Consider the following 9,381-nt stretch of genomic DNA (forward strand, 5'->3'; position numbering starts at 1 on the left):
CTCATCCTCGATGGCAGTCTGTGTAAGTAGGTGTCATATCCCCTGTGGAAATTCTGGAAGATTCTCTGGTCTTGGCCCCATCCCTGGATATTCTGGCTTGGGGCCTGGGGCATCTGCAGAAGTGATCCTATTGGTAAGTCTGGTCCAATGGGGAGGGCCTTTCTGAGGACGCTTGGCTATTGAGTTTGCTCACCGAGACTGCCTCTCCTCAGGTAGGTTTCCAGGAAGACCCAGCCTGGTTTCTGTCTGTGATGGTCCTTTGTCTGCACTTCCTCAGCTCACCATGTCATCCCTTCCTACAACCTTTTTTCTCATGCATACACTACCTTTATATTTGCTAAAACACTCCTCCAGCTCCAAATAACTCTGTTAGGTCTGGGAACCGGTCTTTCCTCTTGAGGGGATACTGAATTTTGCTGCTCGGATCTAGGATTTTAAAATTTATCTCTAAGAGGCAATCTTAATTTCCCTGATTTCCATGTTGTTGAGTAAATTTTTTGTTTCAATTAAGATGAGCTAAACTGCTATAAAAGTGGACTAAAAAGCTATAATGGCTCAAATACAATATAAGTTTGTTTCTCACACAGGTAGCAGCTTTTGAGACAGACTCAGGGGCCCAGTCTTCTGTTTATCTCCAACTGTTTACATTAGTGGGTCTTCTATCCTCAAGGGCCTGGAAATTGCCTGCAACCAGCCAGCAGAGAGGAAGGAGAGCAGAGCAAAGGTGCAGATGCTTCCTCAGACTTGATCCAGAAGTGACCACCCTGATTGTGCACACATGCCATTGGTCCATTGGCAAGCACTAGTCACAAGGCCCCAGATTGTGCAGGGAAGGCAAGGAAATGCAAACTTGTGACCTTATGATATGTGCTCAGGAAGAAAAAAACTGGCTATTGGCTTCTGTCACAGTTGCCTCTTCCTAAGTTCCACATACCCTTTCCATTTTACAGATGAGGAAACTGAGGCTCAGAAGCAGAAACTCATTGGAGGCAGTATTACTAGTAGGTAATGGAGTGAAGATCAGACTCAATTCTGTCTGATTCCGAAGACCTTGCTCTTTCTACTTGAAAACATTTTCTCTTGATCCTGTGTATGAACAGGATGATGGAATGGGGGACATGTGGGAGTGGAGACAGAGTTAAGGTTTTTTTGTTTTAAATTTGTAAAATTTGTGTATGGCAGTTGTTACTTATAATACAGGTATCTCAAGTATAACAATATATATGCATTTCTGAAAAACTTGCCTTCTTCAAAATCACACACTAAAACTAATAGGACATACAGGAAAGTTAGGATTAGAGGAAGACCACGTAAAACCAATGGAACTTTGAAAACCAATGGGCCTTTGTAACCAGATCACTTTCAAAACGTTAACAACCCTTGTGAAAATACAAGTGATGTTAAATCTTGGTGCTAAATCTGTTAGCACCAAGTATCACAGTCAGTCAGCCTTAATGTGGGCACTCATTTCTACAGAGACCTACTCACCACAGTTTAAAAACTATCCATTGATCCACTTGTCTATCTTTTTGCCAATACTGCACTGTCTTGATGAGTGCAGTTTTCATTTTTCATTGTAGAGTCCTCTTGATTATTTAAGATTGTTTTGGCGAGCCTAGATCCTTTGCTTTTCCACATAAATTTAAGAATCAGCTTTTACATTTATAAAATATATGCTTACGATTTTGATTGGGATTGCATTCAATCAATAGATCAAGTTGGGGAAAATTGACATCTTAATACTGAGTATTCAAATTTATGAAAATGACATACCTTTTCTATTAATTAGGTCTCTTTCATTTCTCTCAGATATATTTTTTAGCTTTCGCTGTAAAGGTTTTGCAAGTATTTTGTTAAATTTAAAAGTTTTATATGATTGATACTATTATAAATGATACTGGTTTTTAAATTTCTATCAGTTTTGATTAATTTATTTTGAAGTTCTGTTATTAGGCACACACATTTAAAATAGCCATGTCTTCCTATTGAATTGGCTTTTGTCAATAGAGAAATAATCCTACTGATCTCTGGTAAATTAATGTGACAACGTTTTTATGCCTATTGTCTTTATGGTATTTTTTTTCATTATTTTATATTCGACCTATCTCTGTTATGATATTTAAAGTGGATCTTTGTTTTAAAAATCCATTCTGACAATCTCTGCCTTTTAAATGGAAGGATTTAAGTCATTTATTCTTAATTATTGATATGGTTTTTAAAAGTCTACCATTTTGCTGTTTGTTGTTCTATGTTTTGTTTTGAGTTTTTGCAGTTACAATTCCCTTTTCCCTCCCTATTTTGAGTTAATAAAATATTTTAAAACATTCCAATTAAATTTTATATTGGATTAGTAATAATACATTTAAAAGTATCTCTGACATATATATGTAGAGAGTATACACTTTAACAAATTATTAGTTATGCTTTAGTTTTTCTCTCAGGAAAATGGGACTTGATGTATGAATCTCACACAGGTTCCACTGAGAGGCTAGAGAAGATCTGTCTGGCTGAAAGGTAGCTGCTGTAGCTCGTATAGAAAGCCAGTGAAAGCAGGTCCCTGATCTCTCTCGGCAAAACCTGCCCTCCCTGTCTTGCCCAACAAAAAATAAAGAAAGAAAAAAAGAAAAATGATGGGAAAATCCTCCACTTAGGTCTCAGCGTTACTCCTAAAGTCATTGCCATTTTATAGGATGGGAAATTCACCCAGAGTTGCAGAGGAACAATCATGTATTGGGACAAAGAGAAAGTAGGAGAGAGGAAAGTGATGTTGGGCTAGTCTAAGGAGCCACCAAAATGAAGGCTGTAATTTCTAGACTCATTTTGAGGTTTCTGACCCTGATTGGTATGGCAGGGCCTAAAGGTCCTTCTGATCCTAGACAGCCAAGATTGTCCCCTCTGTCTTGCCAGGAACAATACAGCTCCACAGTTGCTCCTCTTTCCTTTATGAGGAGAGTGCCCATCCAGATTTTCAACCTTACTCTCTTGGAAAGTCATTCCCCATGATGATTAGAAGTTGCAGTTCAAATGTCTGGGAAGATAAGCCAATGAGTTGAGGTATATGAAGGCCAACAGCCATTGTGTCTTAGCTGTAGAGCAGAGAGGTGACCAACTCAAACTGAGGTCTAAGTGGCTTTGATCACCAGAGGCCAAGGGAAGTGACTCAAGGGCAACATGCCTGACCCATTGAACTTGTCTCCCCTCTACTTCCTTAGCTTTAAGGCAGGAGAAATTGAAGATAAGAAATTGTGAGAAGGCAATTGATACCTACTCAATAAAATTCAATAGAGACAAACTAACTTGAAATATTACAAAAATTTTCTTGTCCGCTCCTGGAACTCCTCCTTTTTATTATTTGAATAGTGACACATCTACTTCTAGCAGCCAGATCTCTTAACTCTTCTTTTGTATTTTCCATTACTGTATTCCTTCCTAATGCCTTTTGGGGAGTGTTCCCTGACCCAATCTTCTAGCTCACTAATTCTGGGAGAGAGGCTGGCTTAGTTTAGGTTTCTGTGAAAGCAGAGCCTCCGATCATGATGCCTGCCTTACTCAGGAGATGATCCCATAGCAATAGCCCACTCCATAACACAGATTTTGTTGATTTATTTTCTATCCCACTTTCCTTGTTCCGTCACTTCTGCTTCCTGGGCAACTAGGGCTCATTCTCCTAGGGGCCCTCTGAGAAACTGTAGAATGTGCCTCAGGATTGTAGCACTGAAGGGAGGAGCAGCTGGGGCATTTATCTACCGCTTCCATCCCATAGGTATCTACTGGCTAAGGGATGTTTCTGGGGCTGTCACCTCCCCCACACTTCCCAGCTGCCCTTCCCATAGGTTGGTAGAAATCTCCTGAGGGAATAAAGGAGAGTGTAGCGTGCACTTGAGTAGGTGCAGAGGCATCATGTGTGGACCTGTCCATTATAGCTGAACTACAAGCAGATGACGAAGGGGATGAAGCGTAGGGACCACAAGCACTTGCCCAGGCCCTCAGGGTGGACAGCCTCCAGGCTTCCCCACGTCAGGGAGACCCTGACCCTGGGAGCCTGTTTATACCTCAGTTTCAGGCACTGTCCCTCTTCAGAAGCCTTAGCTCCTGATTGCAGTCACTCGGCCTCAAGTGTGGGCTGGAGGGAGTCCCTCTCTTGTTATCTTCTCTGGCGAGGCACCTCTTTGAAGCTTGCAGCTGATTCCTGTAGAGCTGGGCTGTCCAGTTACTGGACAGGGAATGATTTGCTCAGAGCAATACAATGAAAATAAAAGAGCCCCTGAATGAAAGTTTTTCCCAACCTGAGAGTCCTCCTAGACTCCACTTTCTTTTCAAGTCAACTAGTGGCCAGTTTTGAAGATCTTATCCCTTTAGCATCTCTTCTATGAGTCTTCCTCCTCACCATTCTCCTTTCTGTTGCAGCATTGTTCTGAGGCATAGAGACCTAACCTCATCTGCTTATATATTCCTGGTTTGGAGCAAACCTTGTTTTCTGCCCATTGGTAGCCCTTCAAGCCAGCTTTATGCAAAACCAGGGAAGTGGCCTCTGCATGGGCAAGTGTCTAAATTAAGGATTTCAACCTTCATAAAAGGATGTCACTCTAACCCCACTCCACCCTTCTTGGCTGGCTTAAATTTAAGAATATTTGCACTTAAATCCAAAGAATATTTGCACCTCAGAAATTTCAAGAGATTATAAGTTTGGACTTACTGCTGATTGATACATTTCAAAACTTCCAATAAAAGAAATAATACAGAGAGCTGTACAAAGTATAGAATATTCTTTACTTTGTCCTTGTCTCAAGCCAAGCCATCGGATCTGCATCTTCGGTTGGAATCACCTTGAGTCCCTCTGAAATTCTTTTACATAACTACTTTAGTGTTATTCCACTGGGCATCATTGTAGGAAATTGTTAGAAGCAATATTAGGTCTCTCATTTTTTTATTTATTGCTAGAGTATTGTTGACACTGTTCACTACATTGTAAATTACTCGTTGATGAAAATCCACCAGATAATTTTCTCTCAGGTCTGCTTACTAGGAAGATTTTTGCTGCTCAGTTTTTTTTTGTTTTTTGTTTTTTTCATGATCTTGGCTCACTGAAACCTCCACCTCCTGGGTTCAAGTGATTCTCCTGCCTCAGCCTCCCAAGTAGCTGGGATTACAGGCGTCTGCCACCATGCCCAGCTAATTTTTGTATTTTCAGTAGAGACGAGGTTTCGCCATGTTGGCCAGCCTGGTCTCAAAGTCCTGACCTCAGGTGATCTGCCTGCCTTGGCCTCCCAAAGTGCTGGGATTACAGGCATGAGCCACCGCACCGGGCCTCTTTTTTTTTTTTCTATTCCCATTAGGTCTTAAGTTTTTGCTACTCATAAGCAAGTCTGCTATAGACACATTGTGTTAAGGGCACCATGAATTATATACAACTTGTGCTTTCCTTATTGCAATGATTGCTAGGAAGTTCAGAGTCAAACTTATATATGTCAAGGAACTGTTTAGAATTTTTTCCAAATGGAGTTGGTGAACTAACTTTGTCCATGATTTCATCTCTCTCTCCTTTTTTGCCCTCATTTTATCTTCACAGTGACTTTGCCTTTATTTAGTTCTCATCTTTTATGTATTTGTGGAATCCACCTTAAGTCCTCTTGAAAACAAGACAGGATTGAGTAGCAGTGAATACGAATAATAAAAACAGCTGTGGGGAGTGAGGTATAAGCGCCTGGAGCTGGGGGTTGGGGAGGGGAGAGTTTTGGCTGATTCAGCTCCTCGGGAGTCACAGGCCTGGATGAGGGGCATGACATGGAGGACATGCCCTGGGTGAGGGTGTGCGGTGAGAAAGCAGCCGAGGACGGGTTCTGAGGACAGCTTTCTAACAGATGGAGGAGATGACAGTGAAAGGCCTGCAGCGAGGCTGGAAGAAAGCCCGAGAGAGGACGGGCTGGGAAGCAGGAGAATATAGGTTCTTCCCTTTGAAAGTATTTTAAACAAGCCCATCATGTTTCTATTCTGCCCTTTTCCTCATAAAATCAACAAGAGGAACTGCACAGTTGAAAGACTTAATTGAGCATAGTTTATTTGGCTTGGCAGGCTTCTATGGGTTTTTTTTTTTTTTTTCTCCTGAACAAAAAAAAAAAAAAAAAAAAAAAAAAAAGGCTACCCACGGAGAGAGAAGCTTTTCTGTTTCCACCTAAAGTTCACTTCCCACATTCCCAGCAGCCTTGGCAGACCCCTGTCAGTGTGGTCTACGGCGAAAATAAGCGAGCCTTCCAGCACTTTCAGTCTGAGAGCACGCCCTGATCCACCAGCGGACCCCCCAGGGAGCCAGGGCCCAGCCTCTTCAAGCTCCTGTGGCCGAAGGTGACGTCAACACCCACTGCGCGCCTTCAGAGCAGCAGCGAGGCGGAAGTGGATTTCTGTAGAGAGGCACCTGGACGCATAATTTAGTCTACTTTCACTGCCTCCCCCACTTGGCAATCAAAACCGGAGATGCTTTTGAGCTTTCTTTTGTGCTGCCCGGAGAGGAGATGGGCTTATTGTGCCAATGGGCAATTATTTCATATCGCTCGACAGAGCACAGGCTGCAGATGTCTTGGAGCAGGAGCTTTGCAAGGTGGATTCAAAGTGTCTCGTCTCACCAGGCATCCAGGAAGAGGCTTCAGACACCCTGCGGGAATACTTAGTGAGCAGCTTTCTAGACACATCAGCCTCACAACTAGTCAGTCTCCGTGTCTCAGTATCTTGTGGTGTGCGTATACCAGCTAGAGGTTGTCCAGGGTGGGGACAGTGTATTAGAGGAACATGAACAATCAGCTGAGGAAATGAAAGAAGAATTGAATTTTATAAAGCATATTCAAAGTTATGACCCATTTTAATCTTCACAGCCACATTATCAGCCAGGCATTATTCATCTCAGTTTACAGATGAGGAAACCAAGGCTCGGGATATTAAAGTGACTTGTCAAGGATCACGCAGCTGGTTAGTGACAAAGATAGAGCCCAAACTTAGGTCTAACTGTTTTAGTTCTGGACTGTCTTACAGATTTTTTTTTCCCCCAGAAAGAGATTGAGAACCCTTAAATAAAAATGTTCGTTGCTTAAGTACAATTCTTCATACCATAAGCCTTAGTCTCTCCTTTCAGAAACAATCTATATGGTTTATCAGCTCAGGGCAGCTTTCCTCCTCTCCCAGCATGTTACTTTCATCTTCTTGTTCCGATTTTTCTCTAACTGGCTTTCATTGTCTTTTTTTATGAAACTAAAAACATCCTGCAGTTCCTTTGAACCCACTCCATGACAGGGGAGAGCTCTGTAGCTTGGCAGGGGAACAGTTAAGCAGAGCAGAGAAACAATGCCACTATCAAATATCGCCCAAGGTCCCATTAATAAGGGTTGTTCTCCAGACCAGACAGGACCAAAGGGCAGGGTTGTATTTATGTTATTTCTGCTCCCTTAACTTCTCTATCAGTTTGATGCCATGGAAATAATCGAGGAAGACCTGAAAACCAGGTGCTCTGGCTTTGTGTGACTTTGAACAGTGGCAAGGTCTCTGGAGTTTTTTCCCTCTTATTGATAAGAGAATGAGTCAGGAAGTGGTTCAAGATCCTCTTCTAGCACCAACAGTCATCTGTATGGAAGAAACCAGCATTTTTACCTCTGCTTTTGACTTATCAGTGGGGTTGACCTGCAATTTATGAATATGGCAAATGGGAATATGGGGAAAATCATATGAAAGAATAGTCTATTCTTTTAGAGATGATCTTTCAGCCTGAATCAGGAGAATAATGTCATTTCTTTTTCCATTACTTTCTGAGGAAGGAAAATATGTTCACTCTTGTATCTCCAGTGCCTAAAACAGTGCTTGGACATAATGTGTGTTCAACAAATATTACTTGAATTAATGAATTAATAAAATAAACTTAAATATCCAAGAAATCCAATATTTCTTAAATTTCAAAACTGTAATTAATACTTGAAAATCTTTGTGTTTTTATCCATGTGCTAAGTACATGTCTGTGATACTCCATCGTCCCCATACCCACCCTCCAATTGAGTTTCCATAGGACCTGAGGTCTCTTTGGCAATTCAGATCTTGCTAGAATTTAAGGCTGTGTTAGTTAACAAAAATATAGTAACTTGAAACATGAGGAAAAGCCTCATCAGAGATATGAACAGACAATGCACAGGAAAAGAAGTGAGAATTACACTTAACCCTGGGAAAAGATGCTCAATATCATTCACTTATAAGTGTAAATTGAAGCTACACTAAGATACCATTTCCCACCAGTAAGATTGGCAAAAATCCAACATTTGGACAACATACTTTATTGGTGAGGCTAAGGTGAAACAAACACTCTTCTACATTGCTGGTAGGAATAAAAAATGGCATCATCACGATGGAGGGGAATGGGGGAAATTTAGCAATATTATATGTGCATCTACCATTTGACTCAGCAATCATACTGAAATTTATCTTTTAAAAATCTAGATTTTAGAACACTATCCCAAAGCCACAATAGCAAAAATATGACACTGTGTATGTATAAGGTACTGTTACAACATTATTTGTAATAACAAAAGACTGGCGACAATCAGAATCGATAGCACAATAGTTAAATAAACAATGCTTCAGACACAAAATGATACACTGCAGTGTAAAATGGGGATTATCTCTATACAGTAAGTGATCTCTAGGGTATATTGTTAAATGAAAAAAGCAAAGTGAAGAAAAATATGTGTAGTAAGCTACCATTTACATATGAAAGAAAGAGTAGAACCTATCTACCTATCTCTGTAGGTATGCATTTGCTTACATTATAAAAACCAATAAGGGAATAAAAAATATTTTTAAATAGCTGTATAGAAGACGAGAGGGAGGAATATATTTTATCTTTGAATATTCCAAATATTTGTCTTTAGAAACATAAATTTTTTTAAATTATAAAACAAAATTAAATAAAAACATAATCCCCCAAAGCAAAAATAAAATAAGTGATTATATTTGTGTAGCCAATAAACACCATTATGAAACAAAGAGAAATGAACTCAAATGACTTTATTTTATTTTATATTTTTTCATGTCAGATGGGTAATGTGGCCATGCTGTAACAAGGTTCAAGGGGGCATATCTCACACGTGCACATGCGAACTCAATCATCACACTTAAGCTACAAAAGCAACCTCAAATGATTTTTTTTTTTTTTTATTTTTGAGACTATGTCTCTGATCTTGGGTCACTGCAGACTCCCCCTTCTGGGCTCAAGCAATCCTTCCACCTCGACCTTCCAAATAGCTTAAACCACAGGTACGTGCCACCACGCTCAGCTAAATTTTTAACTTTTTGTAGACACAATGTCTCACTATATTGCCCAGGCTGGTCTCAAACTCCTGGTCTCAAATG

The 9,381-nt window shown here is 40.5% G+C and overlaps 1 non-coding gene across 1 annotated transcript; it reads right to left on the reverse strand.

Annotated features, from left to right (window-relative positions):
- Nucleotides 1-9,059: 9,059 nt before the first annotated feature.
- Nucleotides 9,060-9,160, reverse strand: LOC116272515. Its single transcript, XR_004181185.1, has one exon. It is a non-coding gene; the product is annotated as a small nucleolar RNA U13 (small nucleolar RNA).
- Nucleotides 9,161-9,381: the final 221 nt, after the last annotated feature.

Source organism: Papio anubis, chromosome 1 (genome assembly GCF_008728515.1).
Source record: "Papio anubis isolate 15944 chromosome 1, Panubis1.0, whole genome shotgun sequence".
In the NCBI taxonomy this organism is placed as follows: Eukaryota; Metazoa; Chordata; class Mammalia; order Primates; family Cercopithecidae; genus Papio; species Papio anubis.